We start from the raw sequence: 25,663 nt of genomic DNA on the forward strand, positions 1-25,663 counted from the left end.
ATTGGAACTGTGATTTGATAACACCAACTTTCTTTAAAAAAATCAGTGAATTATATGCATGAAACGTGCTTAAAAAAAGTTTCCCATAAGAAAAAGGTTTAATGAAGACAAACTAATAAATGCATTAAATATTTCTTTAATTTTTCAATTAAAAAAAAAATGTAACTTTACAGGTCATGTATGTGACAAGTAGTCATGTATGTGACATCGTTCAATTTCACATAACTGCATTTTGAAATATTACAGTATTGCGACCGTTAATTATAGGTGTTGGCAATACTCTAATTATGTCATCCCGCTGAATAACTCCTATATCATTCTCTTGATAAATGAAGTTGCATACGGATACCTGCTTTAGGAAAATAACATTGATTTCGGTGTTATCTAATGCAGACACCTGTGCTACATAAGGCTTCCAGGACTTTTTTCCAAACACTTTTACAAGTAAAAACTTGCCAAGTGAAATATATGCAGAAGTGTGATTTTGTGCAAGTAATGGAGTTCTTTTCAAACACTGTTCTGTATTTTTACAAAAGCATAGCTCTTGCACAGTTGTATCCAAATTTTGCTGACTTGTAAATAAACAAATGTGTTCATCCAAACATTTAATTATGTGGGCTTTTTTAATTCCTGGAACATCCTTAGCTAAATTCCAATCAATTTGAGTTTTATCTATATCCTTTTGCAGCATAGGAATGACAGTGATATTTTGTACTACTTTTGCAGCAACTGTAGCAAAATCAACTGCATTCTGTACTATAGCTCTTCTTGCCTTTACTTCCGCATAGACTCGGGACTTTGCAGTACCTCCTATCCCATCAACAACTCCCTTTCCATGGGAAGTTGCTGAATATTTCCATTCGAAACTAGAAAAATGCTTTTGTGTTTTGAATAAAATAAAGAGGAAGTAACAAATAAATTTGTTTTTAAACTCGCTGGATGGTCCATCGCTCCAAATTATTAATTTTGGTTTATTTGCCTGAAATTTAATAATTTCCAAAAGCTTCAAAATGAAAGCAGACACAGATAGCTTAGATTTATCTTTAGTATCACTTACAATAAGATAACTCTGTGTTTTATGATTCTTTTCAAATAATGCAGCTGTAAACAAAGTTACGTTTTCCCGGCTCCATAGTGCAGACTGTATTTCACTTTGCCACTCACATGAATAACTCATAGCAAAATCTACTTGCAATACAACAGTATTGCTTTGCTTTATATCAGATTGAAAGGCAGCAGCTTGGATTCGTTTAATTTTTACATGCTGCTTAAAACTTTGAAAATTTTCTAAAACATTATCAGTTAATTCAGCTATGCAACCTTCATTGGTTTCTTTATAGAAGCGCTTATTTTCTGACTTAACCCATTGGTGCCATTGTACATTAGAAGCATTATTTAATCCTTTTTTGCCAATAAAATCTAAAAGCAATTTTCCAGCATTACATTTATCACATTTTGTTTCCCAACACTTTGATTCCAAGTCTGAATTGCACAGCACTTCTTTCCAAAAATCATTGTTATAATCAATATTTAATCCTTTTAACAAAAGAATGAAATTCTCATGACTCTTGCATTTACACTGATCACTAGGTGTGTCTTTAAGAAGAAGAACATTTTTAGGTCTTAAACTGCAAAATTTTGAATATCCAATATTAATGCTTGGATTTTCTTCCTTAAACAAAGCATGTGCTTCTTTCATATACATTGTAAGAAAATGTTTACGAACACGTTTTTTAATGCCATTTTCCCAAATTATCATTTCATCATGCATTCCTGGAGCAGTGTAGACTATGTCTGCTCGGCACAAGAAGTCTGCCACAAGTTCTTTGTTTTGATTATTATCACTGATATTGGACTCTCTTTCCTTTTGCAGTTTTAAACCTACCTTTTCCACTAAATTGCTGACTACAGCCATTCGTTTTCGAGGTGAGGTTGGTAAGGCTTTCAAAGTTTTTTTAACTGCTTTGCCAAGTGTCTGGGGAACTGTATAAGGAGAACATTCTGGGGTAGTCGCAATAGAAGAATTCAAACTTGAAATTTTTGTAGAATTACTTATCTTTTTGGCTGCTCTGCATTTCCTCTGCCTTTCTCTAGCTGCTTGCTTTTGTTTCTTTTTCTCCTTTTTTGTCATAGTTGCTGCTTTTAAATCTCTTATTTTTTTCTGCCTTAGCTTTTCTTTCTCTTTAAAATCAGGATCATTTCTTTTTTTCTCATAATATCTCTTTTGTTTAGTAGCATTTTTTATTCTTTGTTCATCATCCATATTTTAAGCTTAAAATAGCAAAATAAGACTAAGATGCTTAAAGATAGCAAAATCTGACTTGCAGCATACTTCAAACACAGTGTGCTGTGAACCTTTGCTTAAAAACAAACATTAGGTTATAGCTGGAGAAGTAAAGGAATGTACTGCCATCTGGTGAGATGAATTTAAAATAACTGCTTTGGATTTTATAATTCAATGTCACATACATAACTGCTTGAAGTCACATACCTGACCATTGAAAATTATAAATTAATTATAATATTTTTTAAATTTTTAAATGCAGTTTCATCAAATAGTATGATTATATTTAGAAAATAAAAATTTAGAACTTTCTATTAATTTAATGATGCAAAAAATAAAAAAAAAGTTTTAATGGTCATGTATGTGACACTCCACAATCTTCATTAGCTTTGATTGTTAAAACAAAGCCAAAATAGACATTAATTTGTAATTTTTTGATATAGTATTACTAAAAACATATTAACAATTGAAAATTAAAATTCTATAGGCACCTTATGAAAGGTGAAATAATTATAGAAACCTTTAAAAAATATAATAATGAAACAGGCCATTTACAAATTCTCAGCCAAGGTTTTAAAAAATGCAATTTTTGATGAGATCTAATATTTTTACACAAAAATCAAGTCAACAACAAGCAAAATCAGATATTTTTCATTAAAATTATGTGTTATAACCATGATAATAGATTAAAAAAAAATTTGCCCCTTGGTTTCAAAATCCATGGAATGGGCCATGTCTTATATTGAAAGCTAGGATGAAATATTTACAATAACAATGAAAACGATTTGAGTTCCATTTCAAGCATGAAATATACATTGATGTATGTTAAGCTTCAAATAATTTTTTTAAAATTTGATTGAAAATAGTATTAAAAAAATTATATACCAAAAAATTGGTCTCATTGGAAAAATTATTTTTTTAATTTTTAAGATTATATAAAATGTAATACTTTCAGAAGTCATCGTGGAGAAACTTAAAATTTTTGCTTAATTTTTTAATTAATTACAATTCTAATTTAAAAAATTAAAATCGTTTTCAGGAGCTTAATCATGTTTTCTAAAGTATATATATGTTAAGTTTGATAGCACTTAGCCAAATGATCTAGCCTGTAGAACGCCAGCGAATAGACATACATTTATCGTTATTATTAATAGAGATAGAGTGAAGAAAGTCGACAAATGATTTTTATCTCTTGTCTCCAAAGACTGCATCCAGAGTTTTTCAAATCCAACAATTTTGATGGCAAGTACCTGATTGGTCCGGAGTATTATAGGATTGCCTATCAAAATGGCAAAAGACATATCATAGAATAATCAAATTTATCAGTGAAAATTGGTTTCGTACGTCTTTCGTGGATGAACGCTATATATTTACTACGCATATATGCATATATGTTTACTATATTTAAAAGAGGGATATATGTTTATTTTTACTACCTGCGGGTGTACTTGTCGGAGTCCAGATTATGCTGAAATCGCCAAATTCCATTATACAAAAATTGCCAAGATTTCGTCAAGATCGACAAGCTCCATTATGACATGCCGGATTTTCGTCAAGATGGTTGGCAATGGTTTACATTTTTTTTAGCAATTTATTGTGGGGGGGCGTAAAAAAAAAGCAAGTATTTAAAACTTCCATTATCGAAATTTATAAATTAAACTATTGTCCTTATTTTTAGCACTGCTTAATACTACCTTTAAATACCATAAACAAAGATAATAAGTATTGATTGTATAATTTTTGATAATATAATCTTGTTTGTTTAATTATTAACATTTCTACTTTCAAAAGTACAAGATAGAAAATTACTTAAGTCGAATGCAATTATTACCCTTCTAGACAATCTAATTATTTATGTATGTAATGTACTTACAGTAAATAATTTTATTTGAAATTACTTTGTTTTAATTTAAATTTTTGTGTGTAATTTTTAGTTTGTTTCATTTAAAATTTAATGCATATCAAATCATTAATGACTGGAATGCCCAAGAGATATGTATTGGCCAGTACTCTGATAAGAGACAGCATATTATTGTGTATACACTACGTGTAAAACATCAATAGGGACAAAAGTATAGAATTAGCTGGGGCCTTAACTTAGATTATGCGAAATGCATAATTTCAATTTAATTTTAAAATTCATTAAAATTTTCGTAAGAGGGAAAAGGGTGTGAACCCACGGAACAAATTAAAGTTATGTATAGTTAGTTGAATGGCATGTACAATTATATTTTTCATCCAATATAACGCTACATTAATCCACGTACCTTTAGAATTACGTAGAATTTTTAAGCACTAATTTTTTAATAAGGATTTTAAGCACTAGTATTTATAAGCACACACACTAATACTAAAAGCAATAAAATTTTAAATGAATTCAAATATTAAAAATGTATTTAATAGTTAATTTCATGGTGCCACGTATTATTACTACATTCCTGGACAGTAAAATGGAAAAACAAACAAAATTAAAGTTTTCAATGATCCAGTAAGCTATTGAATTAAAATACATAATAATTTCTAAAAAAAATTAAGATTTTTTTTTGTTTTGAAATTTATGCATGATAATATAGTTTATAAATTTAAATATTATAGCATTCGTATTTTTTTTTGTCATAATAAAATGAACGCTATAGCATTCATGCCCACTAATATATTAAGACACAGGTATTCTCTATCAATAAGAATTGATACGATTATGCTAAAAATGTGAAAACTTTTTAAGCAGTCAGCCCAGAAAAAAAAATTGATAGGCTCGTCTGATTTATTATAAAACTAAATATAACATCAATGCGATGAACGAAGTTATGAATGTATTACTTATTTTCTCATTACTTGGTTCGAATTGGTATGTATTGATTATATTGTTACGAATCTGTGATGCGGCTTTCCAGCATAATTGGTTCCATGGGAGGTCCCAGAGCTTGGCGACAAACTTGGCGACCATTTGGCGACTTAGGCCCCAAAATAGATTATACCCGAAGCATCGAGAATTTTCCCGATCAGTCCAGTAGGAACGGAGACACGCCTCGAACGTTCCTGATTGGTTGAGAGGCTTCTAGCCCCGCCTCCTAAGACCTATAAAAGGAGCTGCAGCTGCCGGGGAGTAGTGGTGAATTGAGTCGCGAGCCAGTGGAGTCGAAGAGTAGTCGGAAGCGAAAGAGTAGTCGTCGTCGTGAACCGGTGATGAATTGGTCGTCGTAGTCGGAATCGACAATAAGGAACTGGCCTTCCAGAGATAAGCGGAGAAGCGACGGAGTGAAGCTAGTGCTGAACTAAGCTGTGCGCTACTGTCTGCCGTAGAGACTGTTGTATGCTGCGGTTTATGCTGTTTTGTATGCTGCACGTCTCGGCTGAAGATAATCGTCTTCTGTGCTGTATATAGTTGTTCGTCTTTGTGCGTCTTCGTGTAAATAAACGTCGTTGTTTTATTTTCTACGGCCGCCTGCTGATTGAGTGTTCTCCACACCATAAAACTTCCACTATCCAAACGAACCCCGGGAAATTTCGTGACAATATAATTTATTCCATTATTATTTTTTTAAATCACTACGCTAACAGACACTCTAAGAGAGTTAGGTCTGAGTCGTAGGTCGAAATTCCCTCATTATTGGATGATGCGTATTGATTAATGCAATTAACATAATTAGAACTACTACTACTAAGCTATAAGATATGCGTCGTAGTTAAATGTAAAGTAAAGTGTAGTTAGATGCTATTACTTTAAACATGTTGCATTCAGATCACATTAATTTAATTCATCAGCATGCGTCTCAGCATAAATCACTCATCATTATACCCCTACTTATTATCGTTCTCGTTCAGTACATTGCTACATATAAATGTATGCATATTTATTTTAGTCGGATCTCAACTCAAAAGATAAAAATTCCTAGAAACAAGAGGACTGGTTTATATTTATCTGAAAGTACAGACAGATAGAAATTCAATCCGTAGTTGGATTTGGCACAAAATTAGACAGTTGTCTGCGCTATGGATGTTAAATCTGTGCACTGAATTTTATCTATTTAGTTCTTTTCGTTTTATAATTAACGCATTCACTTATATTCGAACGGCCGAACTTCACATGAAAAAATTTTACTCAAAATTTGATTGAAATCTCCAGATTTGGTATAAAGACCGTATACCAAATTAGTTGAATGGCATGTACAATTACATTTTTCATCCAATATAACACTACATTAATCCACGCACCTTTAGAATTACGTAGAATTTTTAAGCACTAATTTTTTAATAAGGATTTTAAGGACTAGTATTTATAAGCACACACACTAATACTAAAAGCAATAAAATTTTAAAAGAATTCAAATATTAAAAATGTATTTAATAGTTAATTTCATGGTGCTATGGATTATTACCACATTCCTGGACAGTAAAATGGAAAAACAAGCAAAATTAAAGTTTTCAATGATCCAGTTAACTATTGAATTAAATACGTAATAATTTTTACAAACATTAAGATTTTTTTTGTTTTGAAATTGATGCATTATAACATAGTTTATAAATTTAAATATTATAGCATTCGTATTTTTTGTCGTAATGAAAATGAACGCTATAGCATTCATGCCCGCTAATGTATTAAGAACAGGTATTCTCTATCAATAAGAATTGATACAATTATGCTAAAAATGTGAAAACTTTTTAACGAGTCAGCCCAGAAAATTGATAGGCTCATCTAGTTTATTATAAAACTAAACATAACATCAATGCGATGAACGAAGTTATGAATGTATTCCTCTTTGTCACAGGCAGAGAGACGGACATTTTCCAAAAATGAGTTTTTCAAAGCCAGGGAGATCTAAAACGTAAAAATTCGTCAAAATCTCGAGTTCGAATTTTTTGGTGATTACTACATTTTATCTACACTAGGTATACGTGAAAGTAAAAAAAAAAAAAAAAAAAAAGGTGCAAGATTGATTTAAATTAATATCAACGCATCCTCAAGAATTGCATAGTTTTTACCAAACTTCATTTTGTTTTATGATAAAAGCCCGATATCAACAAATTTCCGTTTTAAATATCACCGTTTATATTTTAACTCCAAATTAAAACTTATATAAGCAATGTTAAATTTTTACAAAAATTTAAATAAATTATCAGGACGAATCTAATTTATTTTATGCAACAAAAGAATTTTATTACATGACAATTGTAAACATATATGAATATTTTTGAACGATATAATGTGTGTTTGTTAAAGATACTGCGAAGAATTCTTTGTCTTAGATTCCTTTAACTTTTCAGTGTGTTTTATTGGCTTCGAACCATTTACAATACAAAATGTACATTTTAGAATTATTAAATTTTGGGGAAAAGTAACATGTGAATTCTATTCGCATGAACAATTCGGAAAAGAATATAAATGACTCAGTTAACATGAAATTTAAAGTTATTCGTAAAATACACAAAAGAAAGATATACTTTATACCATACAAAGTCACCATTTTCGCTCTTGTTTTTCCTTCTAGGAAAGTGTGAATGAAAATATTTAAATAAGAAACCGAACAGTGTGCCAGATGTAAAGATATAAAAATCAGCATTGTAAAAGAGAAAGTCATATACAAACAGAGACTTGCAGACAGCCACCATGCGTGTCCAATTATACTTTTCAATTCTTGCATTCAAAGAGAAAGAAAATGTAACTGCAAGTGATCAACTTCAAATGTTTTGTGGGGAAAAAAAAAAAAAAAAAAAAGACATGGAATACATATTCTATTATTAGAGCTAAAATACAAACCGCCGTTGCCAATTTTCTTAAAGAACAATTCTTTTTCTTGTCCTTCTGAAATTATGAGGAAGCTTACTCATGCATTAAATATTGATTTTTATTCTTTTTCTTTGTACTATTGTAAATAAAAATTCATTAATTAGGAATTTTTCAGAATTACTTTCCTGGTTCAATTCTCTAATTGTACCAAACGATATTTTTTTCCTCTTCGTATAATGATGACCAAAATAATTATACGTCTAAATTAGGAAGTTATATTCAGTTGTGTATTCTGCAAGGGTTAATAGCATTTATTTAAATATAATCAAATGAAATTCCAATTAATTAAAAGAATGGGTGCAAGTTTCACTATACAGTATTCTAAAATTTCTATACTTTGAATACAATTAAAACTTTGCAACACTAATTGTTTATTTAAAAAGTAATTAAGCATTCACTGAAGTTTTACCCAGATAAAATACTACAAAAGAAGTTTTACAAAACTTTTTAACAATGTTACAGTGCCTTATTTTTAAATTTATTTAATCTTTTTTTTTACCATACACTTTTGGAACTCATTTATTATTATTTTAATTAAGACGGTAAAATGTTTTGTTGAAGAGATAAAAATTAATTTACTTAATTTTCTTTTTAAGTTTCTTTCTACTTTTTTTTTTTAAATCTAGAGTATTAATATCTACATTTGAATACCTTTGTATATTTTCGAAGGCATATCATGATTCTCAGGAGGTTTTATTTGACTCTGAACATTCTTAGAAGTATGTTGCTTATATCAAATAGATTATTTTACCTAATTATATCCTTTAAATTGTGCTAAAAATGAGATCAGCTATTTTTTTTTAATTAAAAAGAGGAAAAAGTTTAAAGGCCTTTCCCTCGTCCCCTTTTCGTCTTATTTCTGCGAATCAGTTTTCAGTTCTATTATAAGCTTTATGAACTATTTACAATATTTCCTCAAAATCTTTTAATCGAATCGTTATTTTTTTATACGTATCAATAAAAACAAATGCTTACAAATATTTAAGCATCAATATGTTTTTGCAGCAAATTCCGTTGTAAGCATAAAGTTTTGAATAGAATAAAAATCTTAAAACATTTTTAATTCGCACCCAATTTTAAAATGAAATAATATTAATAATAATAATTGTTTGAAATACATTATCCAGCACAAAAAAATTTCCCATAATTAAAATTTTGGAAAGTAAATAAGAAAATAAAGCGTTAATTACGGCAACTAAAAGAAGGAAAAAAATAAGTCAAAAACTGATATTTAGAAGTTAGCAAAGTGTATGTTATTTACTAACGTTAAAGAACTGAAAATAAAACTTGTATGACTTTCCGTTAATCCAATATATATTTTTTTTTAAGTTCACGGTTTAAGAAAGCGTCATAATTGATAAAAATTGGAAATATTAATAAAATTTCTCAGAGAAGAATTTCTTTTCATGGGTAAAATAGTTATCTTCCAAGATAATGTCTAGAAACACTTTCTCCAGAATGAATAAAGAACGATTTGTAAGATTATTAAAACTTTTACCTTTATCATCATAATTTTTAAAATATCAATACCAGCTACTTTTATATTAAAATTAGTCAAACACACTATGCATTTAGTAGGAACAAAGGAGTGACACAACATACAAGATGTAAAATGAGTAGTTATTCAACGCTTATGTCGTAGTTGCAAGTTGAATAATTCTTGTGAATACGAATATCATGTAGCTGAATATATTTAAAAAACTATTTATCCATTTTGAGAAAAAAATAACCATTTTAAGTGCATTAATCAGTTTTCATAAAAGATCGAAATGTATTGGTAAATCGTTTACAATCTAAGACCGGCGTTTGCATCTCATGACTTAAAACTTAATTTTTCAAATGCTTCAGCAATTCCGTATATTTCCGCCACATCTTAATGACAGTATGGCGAAATAGGACTTTTGAATTGTGAAATGCCATCCATCAACCAATCTTCACAATATAAGCCACAAGAAAAATCATTCAATAATACATATTTATGAAAAGCAATCAAAAATAAAATTCATTGCAAGAATAATTCCTTTTAGGAATTCTTTGAATTTCATCAACGAATAATAAGAAAATAATACTCTATGCAAAATCTAATTAAAAAATGGGATGAGGAAAAGAACGAATAAACAGCTATTAGTTATTTATAACTAGAACATCTAATCACTTTTATATACTATTTTTGTTAATTAGGAAAGAATTAGCTATTAAAACTAAATTTACCCGCATTACCTAGATACTGCAATGGCCTGAATCCAATTTTACAAAGATAATGCATTTGCCTACTTGCAGAATGGCGTCCAAAAATAGGCGTTTTCTAAAATCCTCCGTTTGATTGACGAGAATGTTTTTTTCCAATGGGAAGGCAACAAAAGATGATCTAATGTGAACAAAAGACTATCCTGTACTCCTACAACCATCTACCTCCGTCTTCCTTCGCACTGGTCTCAAGGAACAACACACAGAAGGTAAAAACCCGGGAAATGGTGAAATTCTAATTATGGCACGAGGGCAAAGCAGTACTCTTGCTTCCGGAGTATGTTCAAGAACCCTTGAGTTTTCCATTTAGAGTTACTAAGATTGGTATTCTTAAAGAACTTTCGCCCATACAACATAAGTGAAATATCTTTCATTTCAAAGAACAATACACGTTTTCAGAACGTAAAAACACTCAAGGATTTTTTTTTTTTTTTTTCTTTTCTTTCAAGAAGCTTAGCTTCTAATTTAGAAGAGCAAAATGGTTTTATATTCTTTCTTAGATCACATTCAATTAAGGTTTATTTCAGGAAGCAGAAAGGTCAGCAATATTGTTAAAAGCGAATATAAAGGCTCCAATATTCAATGCAGAACATCAATCATAAGTACAACAAAAACCTAATTAATTAAATTTTAATAACTTGTATAGAGTTTTGAAGATTCTAAATTAATCAGTTTTATACAATTTGAAAGAATAATAAGAAAGGATAAGAATTTATCAGAATGCAATTTAATATATATTATTCAATTGACATTTTTTTTTTTAATCTTCGGACGAAATTGTATTTTAAAACGATGGTAAGAGTTTAGTTGTAAAATGAAAATTCTTCATAAATTATAAATTTGTATCACTGTCCAGGTCTCAAATATTTCGATAGCACAAATAACATATTATATTGCTTGAATACAGTAAATAAGCATTACGTCACTGAATTGTACAATCATCTTGAATTAAATGATAGGAATGAATTTTACTATCGCACAGAAAATTATGCGATTTTGAATACAAATAGAAGAGCATATAATATGCAAAAAACGCTTCATTTTATCCAGCCTATGGGGATTAATTTGTTGAATGTTTATGAGTGAAACAGCACTTTCTTTGTCTTTTTTCACCTCTAACAAATGATTAACAAATAACGAACGCTGAATAGAATGCTAATATTAAAAAAATTGAAATATTTTATAAGGAATATATAAAAAAAATTTAAGTATTCATTATAAAACAAATTTGCATGCAAAAACAATTTTTCATTCTAATTGGAATCATCAACAAACAACTAGACATGAAAATTAGCATTCTCTGATGAGAATATGAACAGGAAAAAAAATAAAAAGGAAGAATGAAAGATGATTAACTCCTATTACATCTCTTTATTTCAAAACATCAGCTAATATTTTAAAATAAAAATGATTTTGTATTATATTTACATAGACATTAATAAATAATATATTCGTAATAAATAAATAATAGTCTTATATGCAAAACACTCAGGCCATTATTTAAAGACAATGGCCATTTAAAAATATAACAAATAGCTTAGACTGAGTTGTTTTTATTTGCTTACCTAAAGTCTGAATCTATGTCCTTGAAAACTAAAGGAGTTACTGGGGAGAGAGGGCGGGGGGTATAAGCTTTAAAAAATTCTTTAAAATGCATCTTTACTTAAACTGATTTAATCAGCAAGAATTTTTTATTCCTAGCCTTCTCAGATGATTCTTAAGGCTGATCAGTTTTGGAAGTGCAATAAATTTCAAATTAAAAATGCTGTTCACACTGCAAAAGGCATGAACTACAATCAGATGTGACATCTTCGTCACCTGATCACAGTTCAAAATTACGCAATCGTCCTCAAATATATTTTCAAAACAGAAAACTAATTTAATCCAATCAGTCTTTCTATTTTAGAACCTTATTCTGTTGAAGGTAATCAACAACAAACTTCTCTGTTTCAGAAGAAAAAGTGAATATATAATGAAATAATTAGAATTTTTGGCTTTCAACACTTAAACGAGTGGTCGTATTTTGAGGGTGTGACTTGAAATTCCATTTAATTCAACTAGAAACAAGGTAGCATGAATAATAAAATTGACAGCATTTTAACAATTAGAATTATGATTAATTAGTTAGTTGCATTCAAAAGTTAAGCATTTTAAATGCAACCGATTTAATGCATTATTGCAGACGCCTAGGATAGTTGCCCTAACAACACCTCTTCTTAACAGCTCGGACTTTAAATCGAACAATGAAATTGTCGGCCAACCAAATATAAAAATGGGCGTAACTTTATTACTTTCAATTTCAGTGTATTTTTAAACAACAATGGAAGAAATAAATAAAAAAAAATTCTAGAAACTCCGTCCAATTAGATCTATCGATGAGCATATCATTCACTTCTTATGATACAAAACTGTCACTGAGGTTAACGGAAAAGACATGAAGTAAAGGTTTTTCCTTTCTTTGACCTCTCAATTACGAAATGGCGAAAGAAAACAATCACTCAAAGATTGCTCCAGGAATTAAAGAAATAAACAAAAAAATATTGAAGAGATGGCACCTATTACCGGGTCCCGAATGAACTCCGTTGTTTCAAAACCTTCCGACAACAAATACTTTACCAAAATACTCGTATAGAATTCTAAAGAGCTCGCTTGTGCGTGACGGATCTCTGTTCGAGATAAAAATGTCTTCCACCTAGACTTTTCGCACGGTTCATTGTCCTTTATATGCTTAGTATTATGTTTCTGTCGTTGAGTGAAACTATAAATATCAAGACGAATAGTGGGCGACCTTTCTCTATAAATAAAATAAACCATCCCTAAAAACATAACATCAACGATATGGCAGCTGAATTGTTTTCCCGCGCTTCAAGATTCTTCACTCAGATTCTGTTCGTACGAACGTGAATTCTTACTGAAGGCGTTCGTATCAGATGGAAGTTGAAATTATCTGGTAATCTGAATCGTTTACTGTTTCCTGAGTGTAAATATCATCGGTTGTAACAGCTGGCTTTCTTTTGTGAGTCCGGAAATGTTTCAGAGTTGTTTACAATAAGGTTCAACGTTACATTAAAAAAATAATAACTTTTAAAGAATAATACTACCAAATTAATTCGTAATAAAATGATACTAGGGAACAGCTACAGTCAAATTTATTATTTAGCAGGCAGCTGAATTCACAAAAACTTCCAAGACAAAAAAAAAATGAAGTTATTCCCATTAATATTTTTTTAATAAATCTAGGTATTAAACTCGCAATAAAAATAATTATTCACATTTGAATAAAAGCCGGAAGCAAAATTTTCCTCGTTAATTACTAGCAAATAAATATCATTTATGTATGCGAATTTTCTTAAATTTAAAACTTTCTCAAGTGATAAATATCAATAATTTCAATAAGAAATGCATCAACTATATAAAAAAGCACGATAATCATCTACATATCAAATCAAAAGAGAAAAATTAAATTCAAATTATAAGGCTGTTCTTTTTCTCATTCTTCATTGAAATTTGATATTATTTTAGAGTTTTTTAAGCTAAATTTAGAATCCGAAATCAAACAGAATACTTATGGATTTCAAAACGGGAATTTTCCAAATACTTTCAGATACTTCTATATGTGTGAGTAAAAATTGTTTTTAAAAAATCTTCTTTTAATCATAGAAAAAATATGTTTAAGTAAATTCTTTTTATTTAACTCCTGTATAAGATTTTCTTCGTTAAAAACATTTCTACACTAAATCAAAAGTGCAACAAATTAATTAACAATTATTCAAAATCTAAATATTTAAAATATTAAAGAAAACGAATGAACCAGTCGCGCAACCCCAACCTTTGATCCGATTTCGTTCATTTTTGTTTCAAATGAAAGCTCGTGACCTCTAGATACGTTATCAAAAATCGCTTATCCATTTCGATCCTTCATTTTAAAAAATGAATGGAAAATCTATCAAGATTTCTTCGCTCCGAGAATGTACAGTGAAACAGTGTTTTTGCGATTTTTTTCGAAAATGAACAGTTGTCGACATTAGGGGACCATTAATAACTTATTTATAAATCATTGATTTTTACATGAATTAAAAATTGGTGAAATCGGTACAATGGCTGTGACTAGAAAAATGTTTTTTTAATTATTTTAACAACATGGATAGTGGACGAATAGCTAGTCACCGAAGGCCGCTTAAAAAGCAAAAATATAATTGACGCATGTATGCATGCAAAATTTACGTTCAAACCCAAAATCGGCACCTTTTTTTTAATGATTAGATTATCAAATAAGACTCTTTTCGTAAATGCGATTATACATAATACTCTAAATTCAAATACTTTCTATTCAAAATGTAACTTCAAAACGATAATAAAAAAATGAGCTATCATAAAGCCCTTTTACAGAATTCCACATTTCAAGTTCGGCTGTTTTGTGCCCTGTAACTCTTTTACCATTTGCTTCCTCATAAACAAAACACAGCAAAGTCATTTACACAAAAATGCCTTCCTGCACTCGTTTGATTACACGTCATGCTCTTGGAACTTGATTTACTGTGCGAGGTCCGCAGCAAACGACCTTAGAACTTTTTTCTTGACTTTCGAAATTTTTATTTTAACTCGTCTAGCAAGACTTTCTCTTTGTCAAAATACATTCGTTGCACGCCACTTGCAACCTGTTGATCCTGATTTATGCTTTTTTTTTTTTTTTTGGAAGGATCGATGTCTTAAAAAATTAATGCAGAAAGGTTAAAAGGTCTGGAGTCATAACCGTACACACCTTCCTGGATAAACAAATGCATTTAGCATTCACTCTTCCGCATTTATGACATTTTTTTTTTCCAAAAATAATATAAGGATGCAAATAGTTCTTACTGAATTGTAATTAATTGAATAATGATTGTAATTCTAATTTTTTTTATTGCAAAAATGTCTGACAAATTCACTACCCTAATATAAATATTTTTTAATCCGTTTGCAAGAAGATAAATATGATTAATTCAGATATTTAATCCAATTACAAATGCAAAATTTCTTGTTTTAAAATGAAATGGTGTAGAATTTTAGGCCAGTATTAACTCATGTGCAGATTGATATGTGCTATTATGTGTTTGTCATATGACTGATGCCATATGAGTTGTTACTATTATTTTATGTACTCAAATACTACAAAAGAAAACTTAATATATGCTACCTCTAATATTGTTCTTAATATAAAATTTTGCTCTTAATTTTAAATGAATGGTGCTGATAAAGTCTTGATGTAGTGTACTTCGAAACTATAGTACATGACATATCTTTAAATCATTATTAATATTTGTTAATATGTGAAAGATACAAAGACAATAACAAAGAAATGCATTTTTCTAATAATAAAATATCTGAAGGGGGGAAGTGTAAAATTTGTTGTCTTGGATAAACACCACAAACATTTAATCACAAGAAAATATATACTTTTTAATCTTGCTAGTCAGCCAACGTTTTTCTACAACCTAACTATAAAAGTTGTAAGCTGCGTTTATATTAGAGACTGCTTCAGATTGAAAACAAATTTTCCGTGGCACAAAAGCAATATGATTCGTGTGGTCTTTTCAAACAAATCAATTTTTGTAGAAAAAAATCATTTATGCAGAAGTAATGCACCGCTCACATGCTGCATAGGCAAATACATCATTGGTTATATTAGAATAATAAAATTTTAAGATTGAAATCGTGCAAGTTTGTATCTTACTACATATATTTTTAAATCTAAGTTTGCTTGAGAAACTTGAATTATTTTTCCATTATATTAATAAACTTCTATAATTAAGAATTACAAAATTTATTGCATATATAGAGATATAATTTTGTTGATTTTTTTTATTTCACTTTAATCGTAGTTTTTTCGCTTCACACAAAAACATTTGCTCTTTCTTTTATATTTCCAACACATAAGCATAGGATAATATTAAAAATCATTAAAATAATCAAATAAGAAAAATTATTAAATAATTCTAAACAAATGTAGTAAGGAAAATGTATAAACTTTATATTACAAACCATCATCTATCTAAACTAAACATATAACAATGAATCGCTGTTTAAAAATGTGCAGACGATATAAAAACTAGGTCTGTTTCGTTTCCAGATGCACTATCTCTCTATCTATTTATCACTTGCTAAAATGAAAACAAAAAAATCAGTGAAAGCGTAAATGTTTTTAATGGATATAAAATAAGGGATAATAAGAAGCAATGGATTTAACGCTCTACTACGCTTCCTTAACTAAACACTATGTGGTCTCTCAACTCCTTTCTTTTAATCTCACGCATGAGAAATTCAGCTAGACGGTAAACTGAATAAATAAAAAAAATAAAATAAAAAAATGAAAGATTCCTATCCCATAACGTCACTAGTCAACTGCAAAAGCAGTGTTTCAAAGATCCGCATTTATTAACAAAAATAATTTTAAAGAAAACTTGCAACAGTAACGTGTACGCTTGTTTACAATTGTTTTGAAATATTTCGTGAATTCCTAATGTATTTCGGTCTTGATTATATAACAAAGATTACATTTTTTAGATAAAATGCGCTCTACGTTTGTTCTTTGTGTAAATTTGATAAAGAATTTTTATAAATATAAATTTTAAAATCTATTTTGTCGAGTAGTATCTCAAATACCTCCCATAAATTTTCAGTAATAGTAAAAGAATAAAATAGTATTTGTTTATAAAAATTTATATTTTTTTCAATTAATATTTAGAAACTTTATTGAATTCATTAACAGTTTTGGTAGATTTTAAATTAAATAATACATCTGTTAATGTAGAAAAGGGTATTGAACCAGATAAAAAAAATTTGTAATACTAAAAATATTTAGTTGAAAGCACTTAATAGAATAATTCCATTATTTTCCCCCCCTTAGGGTACACAGTGCATTCAACACCTAAAAATCACCACCCTATTTTTAGGCATTAGTTGACCTATTAACTATTACAACTGCCTCATAAATATACTTTGATTAAATATAGAGTAACAATTATTTGACAATTAAGAAAACCATTTTTTCGAAAAATGATATTACAACATAACTATAAATAACAAATTTTTAATTTTGTGTTAAAAAATGTCGCATTTTTTAACAAATATTCATATTTATTACAGCGAATGAGCAAAGCGAAAAGTATAGGCATTTAGCTATCTGAAAACACATGCTGTTGTTTACAGCAGGAAATAATAATAATAAATAGAAAATAATTCTATTATTTTTAATATCCTTCCAGTATGATTACCGTTACATAAACTGGCAACAAAATATTGATCAAAACAATAATGAAGAAATGCTAAAGAAATACAGTTGAAATGTTAGGAAATTTACTCTTTTACAATAGAAGAACATAACAAGAAAACAATTAGTAATAAGTAAATGCGCAATACTGATTTTAAAAAATGAATGCTATCGATACGTGTGAAAAATAGTAAAGAAATCATTTGGAAATATCGTGAGAAAAGAATTTAATCACACAAAGGAAATCTCAAGAACATAGAACAAAACATCATGTTCCAAACTGGTTGCAGACAAAAGCTTTTGTATTATTGTTTACCGCTTTTGATAATGGAAGTCTTGGTGTCTGAAATCAAGTTTTTCAATGCAATCGTCCGTTTTTAAATGGTTTTGGTATTGCTTTACAAGCTTTTTTTTTTTTTTTTTTTCTTCTTTAACCTATAATAGTTTTTAAAAATTTTTAGTTGTCTATCATCTATTTTTTAACCACGTTGGAAGAAAAGAGTTGCCAGTTTTGCATTTCAATTTGTAAACGAATGGTTGTTCTTCAGCAAATGTTCTGAATAGATATCCTTTGTTGAAAATTTTGCTATGTCTTGATATTTGTCAAATTTTAACTTGAAAATTTCACAATTATCTCAATTACATAAAAAAATCATACTTCAGTGACGGTTAGAAAATGTTTATAAAGTAATAACAAACGCATGAAATAAAATTATGTTAAGCAAAGTACATAACGATAATGTATAAGGAGTTAATCTTCATCTTCAAATCACATTTTCTATTTCTATAATTATTTTATTTGAAAAGTTAGTTGAATCTGCAGCATATTTCCACTTTTTTTGCATTAAACTAAAGATATATTTTTTTTTATTTATAAATTAAAATGAATGTGCCAATTTCTTTCTTACAGATAAAAATATATTGACTATCTCTACCGAAATCTGCCGTGATTTATGAAAAGTAAAATACCGAGTTTTTTAGTATGATTCTTATCAGAATCTATCCAATATCGATATCATATTATTGGAATTTAAAAAATTTATTGCATTTTAAAATTACAATAATATGACAAAATATCACGGAAATTGTTGTTATTAATTTCATGCTGTATTAGATAGTTGTATCTTTATTTTATGTAATAAACATATAGGTTCATACATTAGGAAAATTTAAGTGTAGTGTAATTAAAAATTAAGTACATTAAGGAAATTTAAGACTTGTAACTAATTGCTGGTAATAATCTAAAACGGTATGTACTATTCTTATATATATACATAATATACAAACTTTCAGAACACAAATTCGATTTGGATTTCATAATTTTTATTAAATAAATCCATTTAATTCGATTCACGACCAGTTACATCAATGAAATTTAAGATTTGATATTACTTGTTAATATCCTAAAGCGGCATGCATTTATATTATGCAAATTTATAATTCACAAGCTTTTTGTTAATACTGGTGAAAGCAAATCTGAATAGACAATCGAAAATAGCAAAACTGCAGACGAGTTTTTGAATCTGTTTGCTGAGAGGCTCGAGGAATGGGGGATTTAAGCCAAAAGTTAACTAAAAAAAATACTAGTTTTCTTACTACCACAACAATAGTTATTAAAATTGGGGCATGAAAAAAAAAAAAAAAAAGAGTGAAGGAAGAAAGAAACATTCAAAGCATTTGCCATCAATCAAATGAAAAACATAATCGTTTGGTCGCAATTTCCTGCATTATTTCTCTAGTGAGATGAAAAGATTGCTGGCATTAAAAGATTAAAAAGCGCTCTTCACCAGCCGAGACACGTTGTGAGCTAAGTCATATCATCCATGCATAACATTTCCGTAAAAAAAAGGGAAATTATGTAAACCACGATATCGGCCATATTGCACGAAAGAAAAAAAAAGGAGTGATGTGGAGGACTGTGGGAACGACTGACACCTGTCCCATATTGGTGATCCCCGATCCATGTACTGAATATGGGGGAAGCAACAGGAAACAGCTGTTCTCTGTAGTACCTGCTAACTGACCTTCAAGATGCACTTTTATTTTAAAAAATGTCGTATGAGAAGGGATTTTTGAGGCAGGTGCTTTAAAAATACTGATTTATTTAATAAGCAAATACAAAATAATAAATTATATATAAAATATGAATTGATCTCAAATTAGTAGATTATTGAGTAATACTGGCATTATTTAGCATGTTATTAGAAATAGGGGGGGGGAGGCTCTCACTTTTTTTTAAAGAATGAAGTCATTAGAAGATTAGTGAAATATTTTTTCTCAGGATAAACAAAAATAAATGCCTTTATTTATCCTGCTTTTATTATTGTAATATTTACAATTTAAAATTACTGGTATAAAAGTGGGGTTAAAAAAAAGAGAAAGAAAAAAAAGTAAAAACTTCGCTCTCTTATATTCATTTATTTAGTTATCTAGTATTGTTTACTGACATTTATGAAATAAATATTTGTATTTATTAGCATATTCTTTTTTTAATTGTAAATGATTATAAAATACAAAATAATAGAAAAATTGTGAAAATTTTCATTACAATTTAAACTTTAATTCGTGCTTATTTAAACTCTAATATGCTTATGCCGATATACAAAAATTGTATTCGGGAGCAACTATGAGTTAATAAAATATTCATATTATAAAAATTCGACAAAACACAATAAATATTATTTTAATTAAAAGCTTAGTTTTCGTATTACAATGCTTGAAATTTAATATAATTCATAATATAATATAATGAATAATATAATTAATATAATTCATTGAGCACCGTTTTTGAAAATCTAATAGAAACTGTAGCTGCTTTTTTTGCGTCGCAAATTAATACTTCCGATTTTACTTAAGATCGAGGGTCATAATTTAAGATAAAAATACTTCAAGTTAAAAAATAATAATTTTGACATATTGATTCCTAAAAATAATTCTCGTAGAACATTTCTATATTTCTAAATTGCACTGATTGAAATATTTTTAACTTGTGAAATAGAACGAATAATTACAAATTTGACAATCAACAAAATTTGTAATAATAACTTTCAGAAATTTGGTAACAAATAAATTTTCCATTTCCAAACTTTAAAAAAACTTTTGATGATACAAAAATATTTTTTTTTTTTATTAAGACACTGATAGGCAAACTAATTGAACAATTGTAAAGAAATCTTAGGTATTTTTAAAAATACCTCTAAGATGTTTTATGATAGTTATTTGTAAAATTAAAATTTCATGCTGCATTTCATTAAAAATTATGAATGAGTTTATGAAAAGAAAAAATAAATTTGTTATCAACAGTTTTTACTATATCCATGGAAATATTATTTTAAAATATCCTTACAACTGGAAAAATAAATAAATAAATGATCTTTTGGCGGTATTAACCAATTGGAATAAAAAAAAAATTAATTTTTTAATTTATTGTTATTTTAAAGCATTTCATGGACTGCACGCCCCGCAAATGCCATGCAATTCATATAAATCTTAACATTTTTTTTTAATCTACGAAAATAAAAACTCTCTATATATGCGATTTTCAAAGCGAACAGGATCACAATTTTATGTAAATATTGGCTATAAAATTGTTTATAATCGGTGTAAAATATTATCACAGATTTTTTTAATCTATGACTTTTTAAAATAAACAAAGAGTTTCTAAATTTCTTTGATTTAAAAAAAAAATATTTTAATAGTATAATACTGAAAAACATTCATAATGGCTTTCAAGAAAAATATTCGGATTTAATTATTCCGTATTAAAATCGTTTCTTCGTTGTATAAAACACTGTAATCTTAAACCTATGCAAGTAATAAAGATAGATTTATTTTATTTTATCAAAGAAGTCAGATTTTTTTTTTCGAAATTTATCCATTTATCCATAATGAATTCATTATACAATATATAATGATCTATTGTATTTTTTAAAATATGACACCTAAAAAGTTTGAAAAACCAGATTCTAAAATTATTGCCGTAGAATAACAAAAGATATACATATAATGAAAAATATTTAGCATTAAAAAGCCTTAATCCTTTGCTGAATGTTTTTTCAGCTACAGTAGTAAAAATCTGTATAAATGAGAGTACCTTAGAAAAATAACCTTAAAACATTTTGATTTATTTTTTATTCACATAAATTATTTTTAGAATGAATAAATTTTTTTAATTATGCATTGAATTTTCCTTCTTTAAGCAGCTTTTATACTTTAAGTTAAAATCATAATAAGTAATTGATTATTCGAAATGGATTTTTAGTAATTAAGTGATTCCATTCAGAATATTTCTAAATGGATTTTTTTTATTTATTTGTGTGTTTATATATTGGTTAGATATATAGAACTAAGCACGTCCTTCGCCATTTTTATCATTATAAAAATATAAAAACACTAAGAATAAGAGGGAGAAATATTAAATATTTTTAATACAAAAATAACAAATCTAATATTTTTTAAGCATCAAATGATAGATATTATTCATCAAATGTTGAAATAATTTGTAACGTAATGCTAATAAGAATGATTTCTATTAAGTAAATTTCTAAAGAACATTCTGAAAAACATACAAGTTCTAAAAGCTGGAGAAAATATAGGTTCTAAACGAATATCACTGCTTAAAAAGAAGTTGACACTCTACAATTAAAAAAAAAGTAAACTGCTTACTCATTGGTATTGATTACGTTTGCACTGTATCAGAATGCTAATTTCTAAAATGCTCAAATTATATATACTTTATAATAGAATACACGAATTTTCTTTTAAGAAGTGGAGTTGTTTTAAAAATTATTTATAATCTTTTGTAAGGGTAATTTTGACAGCATGCATGCATTGATGATGCATTTTTACGTCAGCAATTTCTTAAGATATTAACTAATGAATTTATTTATATATATATTTTTAAGCAGATATTTACAAGTGTTTGCAAGCAGATTAAAATTCTTTTATCAAAAAACACAATAAAAAAATTCTCCAAAAAAATCTAACAATACTATTTAAATATGATAAGAACATTCTTCAGATATCGACCAAGAATTTAATTGGATTGCATCTATTTAATTCTATGAAAAATCATTTATAATCGTATGCAAAGATAGTTTTATATGAATGAAAAATGAAGTTATAATCGTATGCAAAGGTAGTTTTATCTACATGAATTGATAATGCAGATCTTCATCATCAATTTTTTCATAGGTTAAATAATAATTTTTCTAAATAATAATAAAAAAATAAGATGTTTACAAATAGAGTAAGTTTCTTTCGTGAAAGAAGCACAAAATATATTGACAAAAAATTATCCAAAGAAATTGAAACATTCCTTGCTAACCGCAGAATGTTGTTATTCTTCAAGACCATTTATATTCCCCTCCAAGGCATAACTCGTGTGATGAAAGTCAATCTTAGACCGACGGAAAAAAACATCTGTCAAAAATCATAACCCTGTTGGCACTTCTTCCTAATGTACCAAAACAAAAGGACAGAAAACAACAGTTTTTCATCAACTTACCGCTATCATTACATGCTGGGGCTCACCGTGGCGTTCCAAATAATCCACCAGATGGAAACAAAAGGCACACCAGGTAAGAAAGAACACAATCCAAACGAGCAGAAGATATTCCAAACCAATCCAAGGGTGCAGTAACCGAATCAAGAACCAGCCGAGAAAGCGCCCGCCACAATCGAAACAGCAACAGACCTTGCTCTGACTGCTAGAACGTCGGCGGCAAAGAACAGGTTGAATTGTTTACATGGGGTGGAACAAGAAAAAAAAAAAGTGCAAGTCGACTTCTCTGGTGCAGGGGGTTTGGTATGAGATTCCAGAAAGTGAAGCGAACCAATGAGGAGTCGGCTGGTTCTCCGTTGGGGCAGAGGAACCAGTTTGGTGAAGAAATGTTCCGCAGAAGAGGGTTTTTTGGTGGCCTCGTCGGTTTGATCTCTGGAAGTCGTTGACTTGTATAGCGGTTTTTGTGGAGTTTAATTCTTTCTACCCCTTGACCGGCAGAGTTCAGTCAGCTGGACGCTTGGAAATTAATTAATAATTATTAAGTAACTGGTTGTTGTTAACAGCCTTCTTATTTTTAGGAACAGCTAACATGGTTTCCATCTCAAATAGATATTAATATAGTTGCAATTGCAGTGAGTTATTCAATCCCCTGAATATAATGAATGTCATATTGATGTTTTTCAGAGCCAGATTAATAAATAGGTAACTGCAAAGAGGCCCTCAGGGTTCAGAGATTTTTTATGGTACTATCAGAGAAATTTAATTGTGTTATTAAAGTTATTTAATTTTGTGCACTCATTTAATTTACAAAGATCTTCGTGCACTTCTGATAAAATCAAGTATTGTTAAAATTCTATTATTCTAATAACATTCATTTGCAAGTTTTATTTTATAATTGGCGTTAATTTCTATATAAGTAATTTATTTTATAATTGCCATCTAAAAAATTTAATTTTAAAAAATGGCAAAATTCTTCTTAAACTTGAAATTTTTTTATAGATAAGAAATTAAAATCATCTCTCTTAAAAGTAATCCGAAATTAAATGTTTTGTTATTTCAGGTTATTAAATTTTGCTACATAAAATTACTTATGTAGAAATTAAATTTAAAATCAACTAAAAATATCTGGTTTGGAAAATTCGAGGGAGATAAGAGGGCGGAGGAGACTTGTAGCCTCTAAAGGGTTTAATCAAACATTTTTTTTTTTTTTTTCCATTTTCGTAATAGCCCATTTTAGTCTGAAATAGCCTCGATTTGCACAAATTAAAATAATTTTATTACATTTCTTTGTTTTTCTTTTTGTAGTTCGGGGTAAAGGAAAGGGGTGAGGTTGGAACATCCCAGGAGGAAAATGTTATCATGTTGAGAGATAATATTTATTTTATATCTCACAATTTTTAATACACTTTTCGCCGTTCACTTATTTTAAGAACTGTCATCGTCAAAAATTCTTAAGATTATTTCAAAATTATGTAAAATGTGGCATGCATCTATTAAATTTGAAATGGAAGTACACAAGCAATTATTGAAAACTAAATATATTTGACACATAAATTTATTATTTTTTTGAAATCAAGAAATAATAATTTTGACAGTCAACTCTTTAATTAAACAGACTAATGATCATTTCAATAGTGAATGTATAGTAAAAATCTTCAGCAACTCTTGCGTGATAAATTTTGAGAATTTTTTATTAAGATTAAAGAGAAAATTGTGCAGAAAAATATATAACTGAAAATTTAATTTCTTGAATTTTAAAATGCTGTAAAAAAATTGTGCAATAATAAGCTCAGAAAAAAAATTGAGGAAAAATGCTGACTTTTCGTTTAATTTTATAAATGCAGTCACAAAATTAAATACCAAATTTCATACATTTAATTCATTGTGTTTTTGAATTATAGTGTTTACAATTTTCCGAAAGTCGGCAAATGATCAACTCCATATTAGATTTCTTTCAAAATTAGAAAAGTAATGCACTATAAATGTAATAAAAATTATACATTGCAATACAAGCCAGCCATTTTTTACTTTCTCGCATCCGTAGTGTAGAAAAAATATTGTAATCGTCGAAAAATTCGAATTTTAGATTTTGATGATCTCCACGTTTTAAATCTCCCTACGTCTGAAAAACACACTTTTGGAAAATGTCTATACGTCTGTGACAAAAATAACTCAAATAAGCTACGGATGAAATTTGATATGTGGTCTTTGCACCATATTTGTTTATTTCATTCAAATTTCGAGTACAATCCACTCGGAAGTCTGTCTGTCCGGCTGTTCGATTATAAATTAACACCATAATTTCAAAATAAAGAGAGGTAGACAAATAAAATTCGATGCACCGAATCAATCTCTATAGTCTAAACATTTATTAAATTTTGAGTCAAATCTAATATGTTGTGGTGAATTGTGATGGGCGAGGATAGAACCTGGGTACCTGGGTATACCTTATGGTTCGCAGTCCAGTAACATGACCATGATACAAAAGAAATTCGCGTGGTTAGAACCTAGGACCTTATGGTTCGCAGTCGGGTAACATGACCATGATACAAAAGCAATTGCTCAGGTAGCGTAGCTGTTAACTGGCTTATA

The 25,663-nt window shown here is 28.5% G+C and overlaps 1 protein-coding gene across 3 annotated transcripts in view; it reads right to left on the reverse strand.

Annotated features, from left to right (window-relative positions):
- LOC129984559 (uncharacterized) overlaps positions 1–23,230 on the reverse strand; it is a 109,663-nt gene extending 86,433 nt beyond the window's left edge. Inside the window, exon 1 of one of the 3 annotated variants that reach the window (XM_056094470.1) lies at positions 23,075–23,230. The gene's annotated coding sequence lies outside the window, so the exon portion shown is untranslated. Of the gene's footprint in view, positions 1–10,292; positions 10,442–23,074 lie in introns of those variants that run through there. The other 2 variants (XM_056094474.1, XM_056094472.1) reach the window with 2 other exon arrangements.
- Between the last annotated feature and the right edge of the window lie 2,433 nt (positions 23,231–25,663).

Source organism: Argiope bruennichi, chromosome 9 (genome assembly GCF_947563725.1).
Source record: "Argiope bruennichi chromosome 9, qqArgBrue1.1, whole genome shotgun sequence".
In the NCBI taxonomy this organism is placed as follows: Eukaryota; Metazoa; Arthropoda; class Arachnida; order Araneae; family Araneidae; genus Argiope; species Argiope bruennichi.